At 39.6% G+C, this 26,085-nt stretch overlaps 1 protein-coding gene across 2 annotated transcripts in view; it reads left to right on the plus strand.

Annotated features, from left to right (window-relative positions):
- TET2 (tet methylcytosine dioxygenase 2) overlaps positions 1–26,085 on the plus strand; it is a 71,535-nt gene that overhangs the window by 15,717 nt on the left and 29,733 nt on the right. The window contains exon 1 of one of the 2 annotated variants that reach the window (XM_073001846.2): positions 4,002–4,236. The exons of the other annotated variant lie outside the window; for it this stretch is intronic. The gene's annotated coding sequence lies outside the window, so the exon portion shown is untranslated. Of the gene's footprint in view, positions 1–4,001; positions 4,237–26,085 lie in introns of those variants that run through there. 2 annotated transcript variants of the gene reach the window in all.

Genomic DNA, 26,085 nt, shown 5'->3' on the forward strand with positions numbered 1-26,085 from the left:
TAGTGCCAGGGTGACATTTACTTCTGGAGCAGGAGTTCTAGGTTATTGTGATGCTTCACAACGTGGCTGCGCGCACATGGCTGTACTGTTTACAAACATGATCCCAGAATTCCTGAGGGCGGTTATGTAACAGTCAGCAAGTGCTGTTCAAGCTAACTAAAATGACCTGGATCGTGGATGTTGGCATAGAATCAGTGAAGCAGTTGGACAGAGGAAGCGCGCTCTAGGAAACGCACACACGCTCTAGGAAAATGCACTTCGAGTATCATCTGAGCACATCACCTTGTTCCTGCAGCCATCAAGTAGCTTGAGTGAATGGTTCAGGAACTTCAGAATAAATATATTTCTTTAATAACTGAAAATGTTTTCAAAAGGTATAAAAACAGGAAGGAGTTGTCTTGTGATGTGTATTTTTCTGAACTGATTTTCTTATTCAAATCAACTTGCCTTTTAACCATGCATTTTTGAAAGTAAGGGCATTAATGGAAGAGGGGGGAGAGATATAATACAAGCTGTGAAACAACCTTCATTTACAACATGCTGTCTCTGCATGCTGTGTTATCTTTATACAATCATATGCTTGTATATGTATGCCTACATATGTATGTATACAAAACATGTATGCCCATTGTTGCCAATGAAGCCTTCTCACTTACTTCAACTGGTCTGCTGCATCATGAGCTTGCAGACATACAATGAAGATCTTTGAAAAGGAATTGTACCATTTTTTTTACAATTTATTTGTTGATGTCTTGTTAATAGGGATAATTTTCATGACAATTTCTAGGATGAAGCAACTACTTTTCTAGTGTAAATTAATGAATGAAATCAGTGGCTCACAACATGGAATCTCTAGATGTAGTTAGATTTCATCTAGCAGAAGAACAACGGTAAGGGTTTCTGCTACTCGGAACCTACAGGCTGGGGAACCACTGAAATACGTATTATTATTTAATTAGCAATTAATGCTACAGTTCTTTGACCATAGAAGAGGCTATTCTGTTAGACCTGTGCACAGTTCATTGGAAGGAGACATGTCCATAGCAAGGCGCTTTTAGAAAGGCAGAGAGGACAGTTCTGCAACATTTCCTCCATTTTACTAAGGGTGTTTCAGAGTATGATGGGGTGGGGCGGGGAAAAAGTAGGAACCTTTATTACTATACACTTAAGAAGTATGAAACTTTGAGAAACTGAGACAGTCTGTTCAGGTGAAGGGGGTAAAGAAGATGCTGCCATGATAATTCTGGAAACAACCATCCCAAAAAAGTCCTTAATAATTTAATAGCATGGAGTATCTTTGCTGCTTTCCATATTTTCCAGTAACTTTGTTCTCATCTTCTCACCTTCCCAGTTTGTAAAGGTCAGGGTCTCTAAATTTATACCAACTTTGGGACAGCATCTATGATGAGTGTATTAGTTCATCTTCTAAAAATGAGTTGGCTGCTTCCTTGTTTTCCATATTGCTTCATAGGTATCAAATAACCAATGGCAAATTAATTCTTGCCACCCCATGATCTTTACTTAATTTTAAATGTGTGCAGTATTCCAGAAGTATAGCCTGTCCAATATGACAACCAACCCTTTATACAGGATGTTTTGACAGTCTCTTAAGGTTTAGTTTAAACAGCTACTTTACTGCTTTTGATCCTGTGCTGTGGTTTGTGCTTGCTACCACTCTGGGTAACAAACACAAACAACAGGACAGAATTAAAGCAATAAAGTTAGAGTGCCTGTTTATACGTTATGTATGTTTGTTCACAGAAGTCATTAATCTTTGGAGCTTGACCTTCAAAAGTCTGTATAATTAAACCAATTTAATATAATCAGAATGGAACAAAAGACGCAGCATTTGAAACTGACTGGATTATCTGAAAATCTGATAAAGTCCCCAAAAGACATTCCACTTCTTATGTGTCTCAGAAGTTCAGTAGAATGTTTCTGTATGGCAGTTATGTTTCCTGTCCATGGAAAAGTAGCAGGTCAGGGAAAGAGGTAGGCATGACTTTTTACCTTGCACCTGTTTTGTCTATAGGTCTTTTCAGGGAAATATGAAGATTCCATGTAATTACATAATTTTAACAGGACAATGTATGAGACAATATTCAGAACATTAGGGGGAAGAACAGAGCTGCTGTCTACATGATGGCAAGTTGTTTGTTTAGTATTTCAGATTAGTATCTCAGAATAATGTGCTGTCACAGGTTTGTCATCTAAACAGTCAAAAGGAAAAGAAATCCTGTCCAGCAGGTTTAACAAAGCCACTCCTCTAGCTGAACAGATTCATCTCTGTTGCTTTAATAGAAATAGTTCCAAGGTATGTAAGGGCAGGGTTGAGACATTGCTGTGAAATGTTCTAGCTGTAAAAAAAAATGTATAAAGGCAGGGTTAGATAGCACATCAATACCTTTTTGGCATACATGGACTTCTAAGTTGCTCAACTATAAGCAGAAGTACCCATGCTTCAAACAGGAATTTTCTTTGAGCTTAAGAGGCAGCGGTTCCCTTTTTGAATGCAACAGTCTCAGTTGTAAACCTTTTCTTTCTGAAATTCTGTATAGCTCAAGGAGTAGTCCTTGAGAAACTGCACGTCCGACTACCTGACTATAGTATTTGGTCCCAGATAACCTTATTTCAAAGGAAGGGAAGGAATATTTGAAAAGGGAAATCCTTTTGCTGGATTTTGATCAGGGCTCTGGGCGTATAGTAAAACCTGTTGCATACAAAGTTCCTTTCTGTAGGTCAGAGTGGAAAGCACTTGCTACCTCTGGAAGTATCAAAACGAGAAGTACGATCATGAACCTTCGATAAGAGAAAGAACATGAAGTGGCAAGAATAAAGTTTCACATTTTAAGTATATGAGTAATAGGAGCTTGCCAGTATTGGATGTTACTGCTGCAAACAACATGGTAACATTTTGTAATTTAGTTGCTGTGTGATTTGGAATAGCAAGACTCCTAGATCTTATGTTTTTCAACAGGGCTGGGGAATCTGCCACCCTTTCGATAATACTGGATACTAATATATATCAGCCCCTCCACTCCATATTTTCATAACCAACAATCAGGATTTGTGTCCTAGAGATAAAACCTTTTAATAAAATGTATTTTGTATGATGTTTTGAAAACTGTTCAGCACATACCACTGTAGGAGATGGGGGGAAATTATAAATAAATTCTTCATTGGTTCAGACACTTCATTTTACCAGTGTTCAAAAGATTTGATGCCTTAATACTTGAGAGATATTATTAAAACCTTTCAGTTGAAATCGGGGTGGAGTTCATTTAAATCAAATGGATTTCGATTTTAAAAATAATTTTTTTTGACTATTTAAATAAAAAAAATCAATTTTTAAATTTTCATTCATGTTTTATATTGATTTTTATATACCTCTCATTGATTTTTATCCACATTGGCTGAAATCCTGTTGTGCGGTTACACAAAAGACATACTTTTTACAAGGGAATTGCCATGTTAAAAAACTTCCATAGACATTCTCTATTGCACACCAATTTACTTGGTGCATACCAATTTACACTCTGCCTAGAGTGGTCATTTGACCAGATAGGCAGGGTATAAATATAATAAATAAATAAATAAATGCTTGACTTAACATCCAGCAGATAGTGTATACAAAGAAGTTATGGCTGTTCACCTCCAAAAGCAGTGCCTTTTGTTTAACTGTGCAACACGATTTTAGCCTCTTTATTTAAAGCTGGGAAACCTTGGAAGCTCTCTCGTTTTGATTCTGTTGTTGCTATATGTGCATATAAAATAATAAACAATAACTGTATATTAAAATAACTGGAAATTTATTGTTCATGAATCCATGAACCCATATGTAAATACTGTATATACATTCAGGAGGGAATAGTTCTTCTGTGTAGCAGCCTTTTGTTTCCAGTTTTAATATTTCATGAACATGTGATATTGTTTTAAAGCTAGCAGTGATGGTCTTGTGAAGTTTAATATTTAAAGCAGATGGCTGCTTTAATAAGATCGTTGCTATAGAAACTGCTCTGTGAAAGCAGTGGTTTGTGTAATGTGTGGTCTCCTTACTAAACAGCTGAAATGCTCTTGAAGCATACACTTGGAGGAGTGATATTAGATGGAATAAAATGGTAAATGTGCCCACCTGGATGAAATCTTTATTTTAAGTGGGACCTGCTTGAACAGGATACTTGATATTTCAGTGGCTTGCTAAAGAAGTCCTTGAAGCTACATGGAATGTGGATAGAGGTAAGATTTATATCTTAAGAAAAGCTGTATTTTGCTGCTTATGCAATGTGGGAATTGGACTGATTCTGCACATAAACAAAAACACCTCAGATTCCAAGGGGTGAAGGAGAAAGAAGTGCATTGGATTCTCTTAATGTGATTGTGCCTGAAGGGGATAAATTTCCTAGGGAGAAAAACTGCTTTCCATGCAGAAGGTTGCATGTTCATAAAAGATTTTGAATACCAAAACCCGGAAAGGTTTGCCTGAGAACTTGAATTGCAACTCCAAATGTACTGTTACACAGATACTCAGGACCACAAAGATTGTTATTAGAGATATGCACAAATCTCAGTTTGTAGATTCATGCCAGTTCGTATGCATGGCATCACAGGTGTAGCATGTTCACTTCCCCCACCTACCCATATGGATTCTCCCCCTCACCAGCTATCCTCCTCCTCTTCAGCTGTTTGACCCATCTCCAGCAGGAGCACAGGCTTCCCTGTCCCACCTCCTTGGCTGATTGCCCAATTAGACAAGGTGGGAGGACAGGCAAACCTGTTGGCTGGGGAGGCAGAGGAAGGGAACACGTGGCCTACAAACCAGCACAGACCTCTGAATCGAAGTTCATGCCCATCTCTAATTGTGATGGAAGATGAAGGAGTACTTTTGCAGAAAACAGTAGTCTTGTACAATCTATGGGGAAAAAATAAATATTAATAATCATATATCCTACAGTATTTTGTTGGGCTTTATGTTATATGAATCATAGTGAAATTATTTATATCACACAGATCAGTGCTTCATAGTCTACCACTCTTAATCTTGTATGAATTCACTTTCCCTGAACAAAGCTTATACTTGCACCACATAATCAACTACATTCTGCAGAATGGTGCTGACTTGGGCAACTAGGTGTCATTTAGCTTCATTGCTCAGAAGCTTTGTACAAGGCTGGCAGATGCTAAGCTGCTTCAGCTCCATTCTGCATGAGTTCTGTATGCATGAACATTTGCAGAACTAATTGCTATCCTATAAAATGAGGCTGCTTGAAATGGAGAGGAGTGTGAATCAGACAAGGCATCTGGTTTTGTTCCTGGGGAATCCATGACTGATCATATGAAGGAATGTCATAAAATATTGTGGTGAGGGTAAATGCCGGGTTTGGATCACAGTTTAAAAGATGAGTGCTCCAAAAGACACAGTGGAACTTCAAAGAAACATGGGTATGCTTTGTATTACAGTACATCTTGATTTATTCCAACTATGTGGGAATGTGCAGATCCAACCCATGACAAAGGTATGACTGTGCTATCCTCTTGTTCACAGAAAAATAGGTCACCATCAGACATAATCAACTTGCTGGTCTTGATTCTTCAAGAATATTCTTCCATATATGTGGCTAGCATGTGAGGATGCCTACTGTTCCTTCCCAAAGAAAACCTGAAAAGAAGCGGGGAAAGTATAGCTCCCTTCTGGAACACAATTCTTTCCACATATACAAAGATACTTATATGTGGGCATAAACTATAGTACCCTCCCAAGGCAACAATCACAATGCCTGGAGAAGGTGGGAGGTCTAGTCTACATCTGGAGGCTACCAGTGTGGGGATGGTTGATATATAATATATCTTTCAAAATATGACAATTTAATCTTTTGCTGTGGAATCTAAAAGTTGGCTGGATAGCTCTGTGGTTTAGGTATCTGGTTGTGGAGTCATCAGTTGTGAGTTCTGTGCCTTTTGTGATTGCCTTCAGGGCTTTGCAGAATTTCATCTCATTGTTCTATTTGGAAGCTCACCTGGGTTGTGAGAAGAATAAAGTGAGAAAGCAAAAGCCTAAAATCCCATACGTTGGCAAACATAGCCTTCTAAAATCATTGTGCCAATGTAGTGCCAGCACCGAGGAAATCCTTCCATAATGTCATCTCTGGTAAAACTGTCCTTGGGTGGTGTGTGTGTGTTTAGTCGTTTAGTCGTGTCCGACTCTTCGTGACCCCATGGACCAGAGCACGCCAGGCCCTCCTGTCTTCTACTGCCTCCCGGAGTTGTGTCAGGTTCATGTTGGTTGCTTCGCAGACACTGTCCAGCCATCTCATCCTTGGTCGTCCCCTTCTCCTCTTGCCATCACACCTTCCTAACATCAAGGTTTTTTCCAAGGACTCTTTTCTTCTCATGAGATGGCCAAAGTACTGGAGCCTCAGCTTCAGGATCTGTCCTTCAAGTGAGCATTCAGGGTTGATTTCCTTTAGAACTGATAGGTTTGTTCTCCTTGCAGTCCAGGGGATTCTCAAGAGCCTCCTCCAGCACCACAATTCAAAGGCATCAATTCTTCGGTGGTCTGCTTTCTTTATGGTCCAGCTCTCACTTCCATACATCACGACAGGAAAAACCATAGCTTTGACTATTCGGACTTTTGTTGGCAAGGTGATGTCTCTGCTTTTCAAGATGCTGTCAAGATTTGTCATCGCTTTCCTCCCAAGAAGAAGGCGCCTTTTAATTTCAGGGCTGCTGTCTCCATCTGAAGTAATCATGGAGCCCAGGAAGATAAAATTTGACACTGCCTCCATATCTTCCCCTTCTATTTCCCAGGAGGTGATGGGACCAGTGGCCATGATCTTAGTTTTTTTGATGTTGAGTTTCAGACCGTTTTTTGCACTCTCCTCTTTCACTCTCATTACAAGGTTCTTTAATTCCTCCTCACTTTCTGCCATCAGAGTGGTATCATCTGCATATCGGAGGTTGTTGATATTTCTTCCGGCAATCTTAATTCCGGCTTGGGTTTCTTCCAGTCCAGCCTTCCTCATGATGTATTCTGCATATAAGTTAAATAAGCTGGGGGACAATATACAGCCTTGCCGTACTCCTTTCCCAATTTTGAACCACTCAGTTGTTCCATGACCAGTTCTAACTGTTGCTTCCTGTCCCACATATAGGTTTCTCAGGAGACAGATAAAGTGGTCAGGCACTCCCATTTCTTTAAGAACTTGCCATAGTTTGCTGTGGTCCACACAGTCAAAGGCTTTCGCATAGTCAATGAAGCAGAAGTAGATATTTTTCTGGAACTCTCTGGCTTTCTCCATAATCCAGCGCAAGTTAGCAATTTGGTCTCGAGTTCCTCTGCCTCTTCGGAATCCAGCTTGTACTTCTGGGAGTCCAGCTTGTACTTCTGGGAGTCCTTGGGTGGTACTAAAATGCTTTACAAAGCAATAGTATTTTCCTAGAGATTACCTTTAAAGCCCACTTGTTCTATTCCTGATACAGTCAACCCTCAACTTATGAACTTAATCCGTTCCGGAAGGAAGTTTGTAAGTTGAAAAGTTCGTAACTCTAATCAGCATTTCCCATAGGAATGCATTGAAAACCAATTAATCTGTTCCGGCTGTTTTGGGTTCTTAGGTCGAGGGGCGGTTTGTAACTCGAATCATTAGTTCCCATAGGAACTAATGCAAAGCCGGTTAATCCATTCCTACCACTAGGGGCAGATTTTTTCTTTTTTTCCTTTTAACCTAAGATGGCGTAGGTTAAAAAAAAGGCAGGAAACCACGGAGGGAACGAAAGAACACTGTTTAAAAAAATGCTTTTTAAATCAAGCACCTTTTACACCAGGACAGGGACCTTTTCAACCAAGCACCTTTTAAATCAAAACAAGCAGCTTTTAAAGCAACCAAGCACGTTTTTACCCAAGCAGGTTTTAACTCAAACCAAGCTCCCTTTTACCCAAGCACCATTTAACCCCCCCCAAAAAAACACCTTTTAAACTAAATTTTACATTTAAAAATTACAATACCAGGCAGTCCCAGGCAGTCCCAAGTCTCTCTCCCCACTCTCTAACCGTTTGGAGGAAGCAGACAAGCAGCCTCTTCGCTAACTAAAAGTTCAAATTTCCTGCTTTCTCTGCCTTCCCTGCAGAATCCAAGTTTGCAAGTCGAGTCTATATTTTCCTATCAGAGCGATTCGTAAGTTGAAATGTTCGTAACTAGAGCCGTTCGTAAGTCGAGGGTTGACTGTAGACTGAATTGCTTATAATAGGGCAGAAGAACTCTGGATTATAAGTACAAATATAGATTTAGTTAGGTCTTGTTTGTTATCTGTTTCAGCTGGTGCCATTTTGACTGTAAAAATGTTTCTCTAGAGACTACTTGTGAATTGGGTCTGCACTCAGCTTCACTGCGGTAGTAACTGTAAAGTAATAAAAGAACCTCTTTGGACTACAGGGGTACAGCACAGAGGGAATCCTTGGCTTTTCATTGGTTAATGTGGCTTTTTCATTCTGTATCCTTGTGGTTCTCTGGATGCCCTGAGGGTTTCAGGTGAGAAGAATGGTCAACCTTAATGTCACATTTGACAAAGTCCATGCTACATCAAACAGGAGGGCTTGCTTTTTCCATTTTTTAAATTGTGCCTTGCTAACCACCATTTATCCCATCTCTAACCACAGTCCTGCACTTAGGACTGTGTTGCATGGTCAGTTCATGACTGTTCTATAGAATCATAGGATTCTTGTCACATTTGGGATGCTGACAAACTTCCCCATTTTGAGGAAAAGGAAGTTTCCAACTCTCAAGGCTGAAAGCATCAGTTTTGGGAGGATGTGTTAAAGTTTTGGCTGTCTACATGGTATGGCTTGGAGTAGGGTGGAAATTAATTTTCTCTGGAGAACTTCATCTCCTCTGATAATGCTTTCCTCTCTTTTATACTAATCAAAGCAGATTAAATTATACAAACTAAGCAAATGTATGGAAACATCCAGTGTTTAATACATTGTTTACATAGTTATTATTGCCTCACTTTGTCTCGCAGCAGGGCCAGCTCATCGATACAGCTGACTCCATGTAAGACGGCTTCATGAATATCAAAGTACCTTGAAGTTTGTACTCCTAAGAAAATTAAATAGGTTTGCTTTTATTTGATCATTTTGTATGATTCCTTTGGCACAGCCAGAGAGGGCAAAGAAGTTATGCAGGATCATGAACAAATGCACACATTTGCAGCAAAGATGGCAGATATGAGTTAATGAGGTGAAACCCATTGCCAAGATGATATTTGTTTGTTTGCATTTTCATTATATCTTGGGCCCTTCTTTCTTTGTTTACCTCTGTCTAGAAGGAGAATGCCTATATGCATAAATATTCCCTGGAATCTTTTCCGTGAATGGCATAAAGTCAAAAACTGATAACAGTGGTGGAAAATCTGTTTTACATCTAAACATACAAAATAACTTCTGAGGCATTTTAGTGGTGGTATATCAGAGTTTTGATTCACAGACACTTATCTTTCCTATCTGTGTAGTTCTCCTGCCTGGAGCCTTGCAACTTCATTCTCTCTGACACATTTCCTTCAGTCAGATGGTAGAACTGGAATTGACCCCAGCTTAAGAGTCAAACTGGTGAGGAGACCGGCCATGGAAGGAGCCTGTGGGCAGGAAAAGATCTGGCACTAACTTGTATGCCTAACTTTCATAAACAGGATTTAGTTGATGGCCACAGTAAATGGCACTCATAAATAAAGCCCTGTTCAGTCCTTGCTTCCCTATTATTGACACACACTTAGAGAGGAGCAACTGCCCCCTCTGCTCCCTGTTTCATCTTTGTCTACATCAGTGGTGGCCAATTTTGAGGCCCCAGATTTTCCTGGACTAAAACTCTCAGAAGCCTTCACCACTAGCTATGCTGGCAAGGATTTCTGAGTAGTGTAGTCTAATAACGTCTGGAGACCCAAGGTTGGGAGACATGGCTGTATATAGAGGATTGAAGAAAAGAAATTTCTGTTCACATGTAGGCTCTGCACTCAAGCAAGACCCAGTTTTTTTACATTTGCCAGTCAAGATTTCCTGACACATGTATGTATATATACACGCACATACTAATCCTATTCACACATTACCTCCCCAGTTGTTATTAAGGTTCATTCTTCCTGCCATCATTGCTTTCTCCAGGTGGCGAATAACATGTCTGAACAGGAAAACCTCCTTATCCTCTGTAGGCTAGGCAAGTGAACAAGAACCTCAGCTAACAGCAGGAGGAGCAAAACTTACAGATTTATTCATTCATTTAAAAATAAAAAGTATATATAATAATATTAAATAATAAGTACCGTATGTATGTTCCTTGCCCAGTGCTCTAAACAGCCTCTGCCGCTCAGCATAATCAATAGAAGAACGAGCAATTTGCCCCTTAATATAAGACCGTCTTCCTAAATTGTTACAACCGGAGCTTAGAAAATTATATTTTGGTTTTCTGTTCTCTTAATCCCCTAGCCAGCAGAGCTATGAAAGGTCTTTTTTTATGTGCAGGAAAGCTAATATGGGTGGGCGGAAACAGAAAGCTTCTAGACTCCTTGAAGTCTACTAGTTAATTTATGCAATCTCTGACCTACTCGTTGATAACGCATGGCCTCATTTATCTTCTGTAGTCATGACCACATACCATTCTGTATCCTTAGCTGAACCTGGCAGGCTCATTGTCCAGACTACTGTTCAATAAATAAGCCCGCACGTCAGGCTTATCTGATTTTTAGCTAAATTTATGCATCAATTACAGATGGAATTGTGTTTCAGTCACTGGTCCAAGCTATGCAAATTTAGACATGGTGTACTTCATATCAGGTAGTCATAGACTGACCACATCAGCTAAAATCCTGCATCCTGTCATTCTTAATTCATATATTTACTAAGGGAGCTGCTAAAGGTCTTCTGTTGCCATGATTATTTTTAAAACATCTACACATGCCTAACACTATTTAATCTGTCCTTTTGACTGTTGTTTTTATGTCCAAGCACTCTGGGGTACATTGGAACAGTTTGGCCAAGCAGCGCTCTTCAGAAATGGGGCTGTTCCTGTACCACGAGAAAAGTTAGCATGAAGGAAATACTGTACAGTATTAACCTAAGTGCCATTAAAGGTTTCAGAATCAGTATTAATTGACAGGACTCATCCTGTCCTCACCATGAAACTTTCAACATTTCCTGGCTTAAAGTCCAGAACTGGTAATCCTAAATGAATCTTACTCTGGCTTTTCTACCCGGATGAACTGAAACACACAGATTCTGCTAACAGCAGGAGGAGCTATGCTTGCAGATTTGTTTGTTAAAAAAAACGAAGAACTATAATAATATACAAAAATAAGTATTATGAATCTCCAGACTGGAAAGAGCAATCAATTTTTCAGTCCTTCTTGGGGAAAGTATATGGGTTTCCCATAATGCTCTGCGGGTGTGCTCTTCAAAGGGAGAAAAATCAGTACATCAAGCTAAGAAATTTCAAGCTGAATAATGACATTTTTTCCCTTTTCATATATATTAAGAAAAGGCAAAATTTTATTGCCTTGTAATCATGCTCTTGTCATGGTAAGACATGCCCTGGGTAAGAAATGGGTTAGGGTCAGGGTGCATTCCTCAACTTGCCATCTTGAGAGCTATGTATAGCTAACCTAAGTCCTCAAATTTTGATGTTTTTTCTAAAGGAGCCAAATCTCTAATCTGCAGATTTTTAGCCCTCCAGATGTGGTCCGACTGTTATCCCCAACAGCCCAAGCCAGCATAGCCAATAGTGAATAATTACAGGAACTGTGGTCATAACACATCTGGAGGGGCACAAGTTTCCAAAGCTTGCTTTAACCTTTGATTGAGATACAAGACATACAGGTATTGCTAAACCTACTGTATGTAGTAGGGCTGGGGAGCTGTTAACCTTCCACATGCTGGCGTGCAGCACTCATTAGTCACTTAGCATAGCCAGTGATAAAGGATTATGGGAATCTGAACATCTGGAAGATGGAAGGTTCCTAATCTTTGCTGCAAAACATCATTTTGTGATTGCGTAGTTACCCTTAAAGCAGGGAGCGCCAAGAACTATTGTCCCTCTAGATACATTGGCCTTCAACTAGTGTTCAGTTCAAACTCCATACATAGTTGAAAGACAACTCTGGGAGCTATAGCCAAAAAGATTTTGGAGGCTAAAAGTGCTGCGTAATGATGAATTCCCTGCCCTTAAAGGAGAGAGTGATAAGACCAGTGCAATCAAGGCATGCCATTTAGATTTCCTGGACCAGAAAAGTTAAGTACTGTACTATGACTCCTGCCTCTATGGTCTGTCTTTACTGAACAGAAAAGAGAGAAAATGGAAGTGCCAAAACTCAAGCAGCTGCAAGGCTCTGTTCTGTTTCTCTAGCTGGGTAAAAATACTGGTGTGACATGGTTTTTGTATGAGCATTTTCAGTGGTCTGATATGGTTGTTGTGTGTCAGGAGAGGTAAAATGAAGACAGCCATTTATTAAATACCTGTTGTAGTGGGCAGAGAAAGAAGCACCAGGTGACACATAATGAGTATACTTATTGTGGAATAAATATATATCTTATGTTTATTCCAAAACATGCTTTTTGGATCATTAGTGACCATAACAGCCAGGGCCTCTTGCTTTAGATCTTGCTTAGAAAAGTGAGCCACAGGAAATACAAAACCACAAAGTCATTTTGGAGCTGATTTAAACTTAGCTAAAAAGGCAGATTGGTTCAAAAACTGATTGGTTCAAAATTGGGAAAGGAGTACGACAAGGCTGTGTATTGTCTCCCTGCTTTTTTAACTTATATGCAGAATACATCATGCGAAAGGCAGGACCAGATGAATCCCAAGCCAGAATTAAGAATGCCGGAAGAAATGTCAACAACCTCAGATATGCAGATGATACCAATCTGATGGCAGAAAGCGAGGAGGACTTAAAGAACCTCTTACTGAGTGTGAAAGAGGAGAGCACAAAAATGGTCTGAAGTGCAACATCAAAAAAAAAAAAACACAACTAAGATCATGGCCACTGGACCCGTCACCTCCTGGCAAATAGAAAGGGAAAATACGGAGGCAGTGACAGATTTTACTTTCTTGGCCTCCATGATCACTGCAGATGGTGACAGGAGCCACAAAATTAAAAGACACCTGCTTCTTGGGAGGAAAGCGATGACAAACCTAGGCAGCATCTTAGAAAGCAGTTGACATCACCTTGCTGACAAAGGTCCATGTAGTCAAAGATACGGTTTTTCCAGTAGCAATGTATGGAAGTGAGAGCTGGACCATAAAGAAGGCTGACTGCCGAAGAATTGATGCTTTTTAATTGTGGTGCTGGAGGAGGCTTGAGAGTCCCCTGGACTGCAAAGTGATCAAACTTATCCATTTTGAGGGACATCAACCCTGAGTGTTCACTGGAAGGACAGATCCTGAAGCTGAGGCTCCAACACTTTGGCCATCTCATGAGAAGAGAAGACTCCCTGGAAAAGACCCTAATGTTGAAAAAATGTGAAGTCAAGAGGAGAAAGGGATGACAAAGGACGAGATGGATGGACAGTGTCATCAAAGCTACCAATATGAATTTGACCCAACTCCAGAATGCAGTGAAGGACAGGAGGGTCTGGCGTGCTCTGATCCATTGGGTCACAAAGAGCCAGATACAACCTAATGACTAAACAAAAACAAAGAAGGTGGATTATCTTTTTCTGTCTCTCCCAACCCAAACATATATTTCATCTACCCTGTGTTTTCCCTAAAAGCCCTCTTTGCTGTTTTGCTTAAGGCTGTTCCTGTGTACTCTTAAAATCAAGAAACCAGAAGTTGCAGTATTGTTCAGCAAGCTATGAACTTCTTTAAACTCAGTGGTTGTTTTACCTTTCTGGGGCTTCAGTACAGAGAAAAAAATACAATAAAGACTGTATTTTAAAACAACAGGTACAAAGGAAACTACACAGGCCACATCCAGAAAGCAGAAGTCAGAGCAGTCTGGTTTGCATTTAAGAGGTTTTTATCTTTAGTGCAATCTGTTTTATCTCTCACTTGAGCAATCCTTCTGTTCACACTGATCAACGTTTCTTCTCCCATGAGAAGGGTCCAGGCAGGTCTTTGGACTGCTCCAGTTTGTCCCTCTTTTGATTAATGACACTCCCCTTCCTGACCCCTTCTCCACCTTTTCCCACAGCTGTCATTCAGCAGACTGTGATGACTTTCCTGTGGACATAGTGAAGTAACTGAAACAGTGAAACAGCAAAGCATCTACCTAGCATGTATCTCATTTATCTAGATAAAAGCTGCATCAATAGGAAAAAATTTTAAAGACTTAAATGGTAGATTGGATGAAAATAGAGGAGGGGAGTTCTCCATTATCCCTTTCAATGGCCCAACCCACCAAATATGTCACAGTGTTGTCAACTCAGATAACACTGCCCCATAGTTCTATTTGGCTGTGAACTAACCAACTGCATGGGCTACAGAATGGGACAATTAGGAGTACTCTGAATTGTGCCAAAAAAAACCCAACCCTGCAGCCCTAGCGCTGTGCCAAAAAGGAGTGGACCAGCTCTAAAAAGGAGCAGGATGGATCATTCTAAGTCAAGACATACATGGATGCTGTTATTTGGTGTGAGCTAGACAGCACCAAAAGCAGGCAAAATAGTGAGCTACAGGTCCATCCAAATGTTTCCATAGACAAACACATTTGATTTGTACATGCAAATCAAATGCACATAAGCCTTTCCTTTTTATTCTAAGGCTGTATCACACTGTAGGAAATTAGAGGTCATACAGAGTAGCTTTACAATACAATCCTTTATATGTTTATTTGTACCTATATTCTATCACTCTTCATAGCACTTATGCTCCAGCACATGTTGCTGCCTGTAAGACTGTAGCCTTAATGAAATTCCAGACTGGTGTTTATTTGTTTATTAGTGCTGCCTACTTTGTTGCTGTTCCTCATTGTTCTTTGGCAAAGGGTCAGTTTTACCACTTCTGTTTTGCCATCAGATGTGCTGACTTTGATGTTGTATTTTATCCAGCATGCTACAGCCACAATCTTCTTCACCTTCACCTACAGCCACTATCTTCTTCACCTTCTTTCCCCATTTATTTTACCTTGAATGGTCAGGTGTAACAGTCTGTACTTTTTGTGTGTCATTGTATGATCAAAATAATCTGCACTTCTTGAATTTTATTATTTGTTGGTCTTTCTTTCATTGCTTATGGACACATATTGCATGGTTATGTACACATGCAAAACTCTATATCCAAGAACATACAAATTGCTGTGGCTATGGCTTCAGATGCTGTACTGACTCTGTGAATGCCCTAGTGTAGGGATAAGCACTGCTGCTCAGCGATTATGCTAATCAGAGTTCTTTAGTGGCATAAGTGGGAAGAGGTGAAGTTTACAGTCTAAGAAAGGTTATTGTTTCCTCAAGTAACCACAGTGACAAGACTAGAGGGAGGGAGAGTGAGTGCCTGGTCCTTGAATACAGCCATTTCTTAAGACAGTTAACTGTTGTGCCAATCAGGGATAGTACTAATGAAGGATTAGCAAAGCAAATCCTCTCTATTTTTAGGACAACCTCTCTTTGGTTGTTTATTGTTGTGATGGCACAGGTGACAAGCACATGACCTGTGTCATCTACAAACAAACAAAGACAATCCTTACTATTAATTTTTTGCTATTGTGAAATTCCACGTGTGGGTGAAAAAATTAAGAGAATTAAATAAAATAATTCCTTTCAAATCTGTTTTGCTTCCTCACCATGAAACTGTGTCTTATGAAAACTCTCACTGGACAGCTATCATGGTAGGAAATGTTTTTTTTTTTAAGGAAATGTAAAAAAAAATCAGGTCTCTTTCTGCCTCCGAGTGCAGCATCATGGACTTTAATCTCCATTTTAATGTTCCCCATATCCTGTTCACATCTCTGATCTGTGTACAAGGATTAATTTTCTTCTGCAGAGGCAAGCTCTGTCTCTTAGATGCTACAGCAGCAAAACCCTAGAATTGCTGGAATCATCTTTTGAGAGCTGAATTATGGGAGTGAGATGATGTTTGGAAAAGAGAAGGAAAGGTAAAGGGAGCAGGGATAAGAAAAGGCTTGAAACAGTGGGCAATACATAAATGCATCTTAATGCAGACAGTCAAAATGGCAGGCTGTCTGTGCCAGTGGGCTGATGTTCCTGCACAAAAGCTAATAGATTCTGTGAAGCATATTGACAACAGGGATGGGAGAAAGGGGTGGGAAAAGTGCTCATCCCTCCCCTTTTGTTCTTTTAACCGTAGAGCTTTGGGAAGAAAACTCCCTGCTTGAAAATAGATTCAGTGTTTTCCAGACTTCAAAGAGCACAGGTTTCTTTAACATTAACAAGCTTCAGCTTTTTTATCTCAGGGTGAAATGACTTTCTGCATCACTGAAAATCCCCTGGGACTGCAGCAACATTTGTTCAGCAGCATGTTAATTGTAGAATCATGCAGAATTCAGATATTTTGCAAGGGTTGGGCTGTTCTGTCCACTGAACAAAAAGCATAAAGATGGTAATTCGTTCAGGGGGAGGGGGTCTAATGAGAACTCTCTTGGGGAGGGGGACAAAGCTCACAGTCTTTGCTATTATGAAAAGCCTCAATGAAAATTAGAAGGGGCTGAAGAAACAATCTTTACCTTTGTTCTTTTTCAGGTCTCCCAGTGCACACTTTCCTATTTCTGTTGCAGTCAGTTCTTCAGTTTCATATCAACCTCTTGTAAGGGGAGCCACCTGACTGCCTTTACAAGTTTAGTGAGCAACTGGAAAATATTAGGTTCACAAGGTCAGCCCGGAGGCATGATTTTAAAATTACAGGGAAACATTTTTTTCCATTGAAAAAAAAAATATTTGTAGTTAAGATTTTTTCAAGTTTCATCCATGGGCATATTGCAGGCTAAACTAAAGATGTGCTTTTAGTTTGTTTGTTTGATTGATTGATTTTGAAATATGTAGAAGTACAAAAGGAAAACTACAGATATATAAAATTTTTCATACATTACACATATATCAAGGACAACTGACACCCGATTTATGCAGTTTATATACCCTTGTTTTAACATCTGTACTATACATATTATTCTAAACAGTGCTGTATTTTAATTTTTGTTAATATTTTTGAATGTGAACACTATTTTACATAGTACTTTTTGCAAAGTTGGTTCTGTACCCCTACTAATTATTTATAATAGTCAAAATAGTTTTCCCACTCTTTTTCAAATTCTCTAACTGACTTTCTGTTCACATAATTTGTGAGTTTTGCAGCTAAAGATGTGTTTTTGAGACAACAGAATCTTCCCCATCCAAAATGGGTCTCAATTTTATTTGACACTTCCAGGTCCTCTTTAAGCTCAGTGATGGTGTTGTTTAAGGATGCTTTTCCTTCCATGGATGATACCATTGTGACGATAACAACATCCCATGGCCACATTTCCAAAACTGATTGGTTATGTGGTAATATAACTGATGATGGAGGAAGCCAATTGCCCTATTTCTTCAAACCAGCCCTCCAGTGGTGGATGGTCAATCAATTTATGTGCCCAATTTTCTAGAGGGTTTTCTTTTTCTTACACATGAATAGAATTATCACATTTAGAGGGAAGTGTGTGGCCCCTGGCCTCTCCATTGTTGCTTTCTCCACATAGAAAGTAATACATAGCTGTGAAAAAAGAAAGTACACTCTCTTTGAATTCTATGGTTTTACATCTCAGGAACTAACAAATAATACTAATAATAATCTGGTCCTTAGCAGGTGTGAAAATTAGGTAAATACAACCTCAGATGAACAACACATGAGACTGTGTTGTGATTTATTTACTTGCCCAGAGAAGTGCCTGATCACTAGATGGGCAGGACAGAAGTATTGTTAATAAATAAATAAATAAAAATAAATATTAACTGTTTTGTGTTTTGCTGATTTTGTCCCCTGCCCCATGTTTTCTATTAATGGGATTTTGAGTATTCTCAGCTATCAGGAATAAGTGTGTTAGTTGCACTTGTTGTCCTAGAAGAAAAGTGGTGCAATGTGCAATTTTCAAATCAGCAACAGGTTGAAAAAATACAAATCTTTGACTTTCACAAAACTGCTTCATGGGCAGAAGTATTAACCATAACTCTTCAATAACAGTTTGGAAAGTATGTGTGATTTTATGGATACAGTATAATATCTATATAGTAGGATGCAATAATAGGATGTAATGCCAGCTTGATGTTATTTAAGTTAGTTCCTTCAAAAGAGTGCTTTAGTGCTACTGTTTCTCATGAAGTTCTTCATTGTTGCAAGTGTGATTCTGAGTGCTAAGGGGTCTTATCTTAGTAGATAAGTAGTAGACTTATGGATACCCAATGAACTAACAGGTACAACATGATGGAGCACTCCTCTAATGTTAATTGCAACAGTAGTAGTAGTTGTTGTTGTTTCGTCGTTAAGTCATGTCCAACTCTTCGTGACCCCATGGATCAGAGCATGCCAGGCCGTCCTGTCTTCCACTGCCTCCCGGAGTTTGATCAAATTCATGTTGGTAGCTTCGATGACACTGGCCAACCATCTTGTCCTCTGTTGTTCCCTTCTCCTCTTGCCTTCACATTTCCCCAACATCAGGGTCTTTTCCAGGGAGTCTTCTCTTCTCATGAGATGGCCAAAGTATTGGAGCCTCAGCTTCAGGATCTGTCCTTCCAGTGAGCACTCAGGGTTGATTTCCTTCAAAATGGATAGGTTTGATCCCTTTGCAGTCCAGGGGACTCTCAAGAGTCTCCTCCAGCACCACAGTTCAAAAGCATCAATTCTTCAGTGGTCAGCCTTCTTTATGATACGGCTCTCACTTCCATACATCGCTACAGGAGAAACCATAGCTTTGACTATGTGGACCCTTGTCGGCAAGGTGATGTCTCTGTTTTTTAAGATGCTGTCTAGGGTTGTCATCACTTTCCGCCCAAGAAGCAGGCATCTTTTAATTTCGTGCTGCTGTCACCATCTGCAGTGATCATGGAGCCAATAAAGTAAAATCTGTCACTGCCTCCATATCTTCCCCTTCTATTTGCCAGGAGGTGATGGGACCAGTGGCCATTATCAACAGTAGTTGTTAGATCTATACTATTTCCTTATTTTTTTCTTGTTTCTCTTGAACATTGATAAGTTATTTCTTCTTTCCCTTCTCCTTTCCCAAAAATCTCCCTTGATTCTCCAGCTCAATGCTGCTCCTTGTTTTCAGAAAATATTGTAGCAGTTCTTATATGTTGCCACTGTGTAACTCCATCATAATTTTAACTTTTTTAGTCATCTATCATTATGTGATAAGCAAACAATGTGCTTAAACACAACATAGGTTGGCCTATGTTGGTGGCTGGCAACTTATCCTGAATAATTAGGAGCATAGTGTCAAACCTTACAACAAAGGCCAGGTCTCAGATCTGTTGGCATATTTATTTCTTTATAAAAATATTTATATTGTACCCTGTACCACAAGATCTCAGGGTAGGATACAGATGAAAGGCTACTTCACAACCAATTAAGTCACAATTCTTCAATTTCAAAAGTTTTGGTAAAAGATCACGTTGATGTAACAGCTTTGGGTCACATTATGACCCAACTGGGTCCTGTTAAAGAAAGATGAGGTATATGTTTAGTAAGTTAACAACCAAAAAGCAAGATCTTGTATTTGCTGTAAATTTGGATAATGCATGGCCCTTTGTAACATAGTTCGTTTAAGTATATTTCATGTAATACTCTTTTTAATTGAAAACCTGTTATGCATTAAAGACCAGCAGTTGTAAGATCCAATCCACGCGACAGAGTGAGTGCCCATCGCTTGTCCCAGCTCCCACCAACCTAGCAGTTCGAAAGCATGCAAATGCAAGTAGATAAATAGGGACCACCTCGGTGGGAAGGTAACAGCATTCCGTGTCTAAGTCGCACCGGCCATGTGCCCATGGAAGATTGTCTTCGGACAAAACGCTGGCTCTATGGCTTGGAAACGGGGATGAGCACCGCCCCCTAGAGTCGAACACGACTGGACAAAAATTGTCAAGGGGAACCCTTACCTTTAACCTTTACCTTTACTACATTAAAATCTGTGTATTGTTGCCATATTGCTTCTGCACAACAGAAGAGGGGGGGAAAGCAATTTTTGCCTAACCCCTTGCAGTCCCCCACTGTAAGCATTCTTGAGGCCCCCAGCCCTCTTGAGCAGAAGGTCACATAGTTTCAAAGTGGATTGGCGTAAATCTCTTCTCACCCTCAGAAGCCAAGATTGGATAAAAATGAAGATACACCATTTTGTTCCAATATTGCTTTTTGACATATCTTTTTCACATCTAAGAAACAAAAGTATTTTTATACTAGTATTTGAATTTAGAGATTAAAGGGATTATATATTTGCATTGTAGCTGCCACAGGAATAAGTATTTTGCCTTCATGTGTTGGCCTTTAATGTGCTTCTTCAAATGTATATTTGATGGGGTTTTTTGGAATATTTGAATATAAAGCTGCTTCAGAAGAGGTTTCCTCTTTTGAACTATGCTGTTATACTACATGGGCTCTCCTGGACATGGTGTGATGACAAAGAATGAGCAGCATTAAGCAGTAAGGTTGTTCTAAAGGCACATCTGTCCATAAGTGGAATTGAAAACCTGTTTGGAATCACAATGAGTGAACACAAGGGCAGGTTCTTCATCATCATCATCACCATCATCATCATGTTTCCAGCAGGGAAGGAAAACTAGCTTGGACATCATAAATTTAGTTTAGAAAAGCTGTGAATCTGATATTACCTTTTTTGCTGACCCTTGCACTCAGTAGCTCTCATTTATGCCTGTTTTAAAAAGGGAGAGGGGATACTCTACAAACCTGATGGTATTGAAGGAGTGAGAAGAGAGAGATTCATCATGGACCATTGACTAATTTGCTTTCTTCTCTGTTTTACATTTAATTTTACTTGTCACAAAGAGAAATCAAAAGACATCAGAGGTTCCCAATGTTTTCATTTACTTTTTCTGCAGTGAAATGATAGGATGTGAGGCCAAGTCATAGTACTTGTCCCTGCAGCCACTGCCATCCAATCCCAGGGATAAAGTATTAAAGCCGTTTGAAATAAAAAGGCTTCAAACAGCCTTTGGCCTCCAGTGTTCTCCAGAGAAAACAAAGTGTGTAAAAATTGCCTGGAACTTTTCTCCATTCAGGACAGGGAGAGCAAGACATAGTCAGAATCTGTTTTCTGCTCTCTTAGACCAGCTGTGTTACTATATTTCCTCTCTACAGTGGGGTCTCTACTTAAGAATGTCCCTACTTAAGAACAATCCAACTTAAGAACAGCTCCATTTGCTCAATTTTGCTTCTACTTGAGAACAGAAATCCAAGATAAGAACAGGAAAAATAACCTTTCCTGCTCTTTTTTTAACCTTAGGTCATCTTAGGTTAAAAAAAAAAATTCTCCCCCTAGTGGTAGAGTACGTATTAACCAGCTTTGCATTAGTTCCTATGGGAACTAATGCTTCAATGTACGAACGCACCTCTACATAACAAAAAAACAGCCAGAACGAATTAATTGGTTTTCCGTCCATTCCTATGGGAAATTTTGCTTCAACTTAAGAATGTTTCAACTTAAGAACACCATTCCAAAACGGATTAAGTTCTTAAGTAGAGGTTCCACTGTAGTTTCTATGGACGGAAAAGAGCAGATACGGATTAAATGGTTTTCAATGCATTCCTATGGGAAATGCAGATTCAACATAAGAACTTTTCAACTTGAGAACCACCTTCCAGTACGGATTAAGTTCTTAAGTAGAGACCCCACTGTACTTTAAAGACATGGGAGGGGGGGAGAATGTGACACACAGTGTGCTTGGAACACAGCATTGGAACCTGAGAAGCATTGATAGAGAATTCTGGAAAACTATATATTAAAGGCAGAAGAGCATGTAAGATGATTAGCAAACAAGAGGGCCAGTTGGTAGAAACACACAGGGAGAACATTCAGTCTAGTATGCTCAGGATCATGAAAAAGAGTAACATTGAAGTAAGAAAAGAAAGGTAAATAGGAGATGGAGTTGATGTAGCTGTAGGGTTGGTTGAAGACTAAACCAGTGCCTGGGATACAGAAGAGAGGACTAGTTATACACTAGGTGGAACATCACTAGGGTGAATGGAAACTGCTGGGATATTTAATTACATCTAGATTACCTGGGGATGAAACATACTGTCCAGAATGCTGTTGGTGGTTGATCATGTACAGTAGTTTGCATGCTTTGTTGTGGCTAATTGTGACTAATTTCCAAGATGCTGTGGTACATCTCGATTGTATGCCAAGTCATGCTCCCATTTGTGTAACAGATGCTCCCTTAGCTGCAGCTATCTGCAGCACACGAAACAGACCTCACACAAACATTGGAGGTTTCTGGCTGTAAATGGGCAGAATTCTATTAGGATGTGCTGAGTTTTGTGTACATGATTGCTAGCTTGCAGTTGCATGGGCTAGAAATGGCCATGGGGAAAGCAACAGGGCTTCCTCATGCACAAGAGGGAAGTAAATAACTCCTCCTGCAAATGCCACAGAGCAACCATGCATTCAACTTACATTTTCAGTGAAATTTGTAGTGAATTTATACATTTTGAAGTGGCCATAGAGGTGATGATGAGCAGCATCATGGAATAATGAACATAAGAATAAAGGTGAACATACTTAGTCTTGCACTTGGTAGATAACTTTTCTCCCACTCCCCACACCAGCCCTGAAACTATTACTAAACACTCTTGTAATTCATAAGTGTGTCAGATCCCACATGTCTTTGAAAGTAATATGCTTTCATTTCAATTGGTAGCTTCTTTTTGTTGTTGTTTTAACAGCTGCTTTTCTCTCCCCAAAGGCTCTCTGTTACTAAATGTAGCTTGTGTTCAACTTCTTTGTTAATTTTGTTACAGCTGTTGTTGGCTGTGACATGGAACTCCATATAAATCTATTTCTTTCTGGACTGCAGTCCAATAGTTTTCACCATGACTTCACAAGACCCACGGGATATGATCAATCTCTTGGCTTTTTTAGAGTTATGCAGGCGCATATTATTTCATACTGTTGTGCCAAATTGTCAGAGGGCTGTCTCACATACCGTGGTAGCATCATATTGATTTTAATATGACTGTTCTAGAGTTTTTTGACAATTTGAGATGTTTCATTGTAAAAGTTATTCCTGACTGTTACCAGTCAATCATGTGTGGTACTGTCTATGCAACAGTGCTTAAATTTATTATATGCAGGTTTCTAATGAAACTTAGGCTGGTTGGCTAGCATATGTCTCTAGCTATAGAGCCAGAGGTTTTGAGTTAAATTCCCCACTGTGCCTCCAGGAAGTAAAGCCAGCCTATATGGCCTTGGGCAACCTGCACAGTCAAAAGGCACCCCTGGAAGAAGGGAACGGTAAACCATTTCTGATAATTTTCTACTGAAAAATCCTGAAAAGGGTCACCATAAGTCAGAATTGACTTGATGGTAATGAAACTTACAGTATATCACAGAAGTGGTTTAGACATCAATGGCTGTGTGTTGCGTTATTTTGAGGGGACAACACATTTACACTTTTACACAAGCTGTATACTCACTGCTTTACATTGTAGCCAAGTGTCATTTCTTCAGTGTTGTCACGTGAAAAGATATACTAAAATATTTATGAAATGTGAGGGGGTGTATTCACTTCTGTGATATACCGTACATGGCCCATCCTCTAAACCCATCTATATTTTTGCCAAATTATCATGCCCACATACATGTGTGCATGCATGCGCACATACACCATTGGTCAGCCTTCTGGAAATGGTTGCTGTGAAAGCTAGATCTTACTTGGTGCTCTTTCAAACACAGATATGCAGTTTCAAAAAACCTCCTGACTCTGCATCACTCTTTTTTAGTAAACAAAAAGCCACACTACAGTAAGTCAATTTAAGAAAAGCTTTCTCCTAACACCATAGTGAAACAAACTTACAAGATAAGTACTTTTATTTCTCCCAAGGTCCTTTTATGAAGTGGCTGGGTGATTTCCTTTATGCATCTGGGCTTGCTGTCTCATTATTCCATAAAAGCTACATTCAAAAGTCAGCACTTTCAGTCTATACCAACCCTCATCTCTTTTACAAATAATCTGTTTTCGCTGCACTGATTCTTTTGCTCACCAATGCTTACATGCACACTATGGGCAGACAGTTATGCATCTGTGGAATAATCTTGTAACCAACATGTCACCAACTTTGAAGGAGAAGTCTGTAGAAAGACTAACAGAGGGTCATTTTTCATTAACCTTTTCATTAATCTTTCCTATATCTCCTCAGCACCTGAAAATGTACAAGGAAACGCAGCGCTACTAAAGCCATCTAAAGTTGTACTGAATCTAATTGGGTTTCCAGGTACTTTGGAAGATTAGGAGCTGAACTGGATTGGCAGTAGATGGCAACCTGCCAGAGCAGAGTTATACTGTACATGACATTTTCAAAGCTTTGAGTATGTTTTAAAAGGAAAGTGGGGTTGGGGAGGGGAGTACAAAAGTCCCCTATGGAACTATTTAAAACCCTGCTTCCAAGCCTTAGTTGGTAAAGATCAGAACATCTAAGTAGAAGTAAAATTCAGTCTGCAAACTTTCTAGTCTTTTCATTTAGATAAAGTGTATATCGGTAGGATTCCCTCCCTCCCTTTTCTCTCTCTCTCTCTCTCTCGCTCTCACATGGTCTCTTTATCACTTTTAATGGAATGTACTCTCCAAAGAAACAGTTGGACTAAAGAGAAAACTTCCTTTGAATAAGAATGACTATATATATTATCACTACTATTAGTGACAGTTGTAAACATTGTAACTAACTGTATGCATTTTCCGGATCAAGCCTAGAGAAGGAAATGGAGAAAAGCCCCCAGCATCTAATGATTGTTGGAGTCCAGTTAACTATTTCTTTAGTGCCCAGCGATGGCTTTGTGTGGAGTTCTATACATCTGTTGCTAGAGTTCGTTTTAAGATCACACTTCTGAATAGTTCTCTGTCTATTGGAATTATGCTTGGCATGCCACTCTGACAGTGTTTCCATAAACAGATTAGGCACCTGTTCCTACCAATATGTATTCCTAAATGGGTTCTGAGAAAACAGTTATGTCATCCAATGTTGTTTTGTGTTTTCTCATCCTCTTTCTAAAATGTGAGCAGGGAAGACAGACAAGCTATTGTCCTCTTTTGTCTTTGAGATTGGATTGGACATGGCCCTTAGTGTTTAGGACACTTCTAGGGTTATTCTTTCTGCTGTTCTTCATCCCAACCCATTGCCATTCTGACTTTAGGAATAATTACAGCCACCATCAGCCACTGATACCTTCTGCCAAAGACCTACATATTGAAAGAATCATCCTATTAAAGAAAGAAGGAAGGAAACTGTATTGGGAAATACAGTGGGGTCTTGACTTGAGAACTTAATCCATATTGGAAGGTGGTTCTCAAGTCAAAAAGTTCTCAGGTCAAATCTGCATTTCCCATAGGAATGCATTGAAAACCATTTGATCCGTATCTGCTCTAATGGGAGCAGAAACTAATGGGAAGCTGCTATTCTGCCTTTGACCACTAGAGGGAGATATTTTGTTTCTTTTTTTCTTAGGTCAAGAAAGTTCAGGGAAGGCAGGGAAAATACAGTCCAGGCAGTACAGTACCAGGCAGTCTGAAGACTGTCTCCCAATCCACTCTCTAAACGCGGGGAGGAGTGAGGAAGCAGACAGGCACCCTTTTCACTGGCCAACAGTTAACTGAAAGTTCAAATTTTGCACTTCCCCTGCCTCCCACGTGGTTTTTTTCAGTTCTTAACTCAAATCTAAGTATGTAAGTCAAGTCAATATTTTCCTATGAGAGCAGTTCTTAAGTCAAAATGTTCTTAACTCAAGCTGTTCTTAAGTCAAGACCCCACTGTAATAGGATTTAGATATTTTAGTATGGTGCCCAATTTTACTGTGTCACTTTTGGAAAAAAAATATGTTGAAAATCAATACTGTGTCTAAAAACGTGCAACAAACTCCAGGCAAATAAACATATTGATTTTTGAAGAAAAGGCACTT

Source organism: Pogona vitticeps, chromosome 5 (genome assembly GCF_051106095.1).
Source record: "Pogona vitticeps strain Pit_001003342236 chromosome 5, PviZW2.1, whole genome shotgun sequence".
NCBI classification, from domain to species: Eukaryota; Metazoa; Chordata; class Lepidosauria; order Squamata; family Agamidae; genus Pogona; species Pogona vitticeps.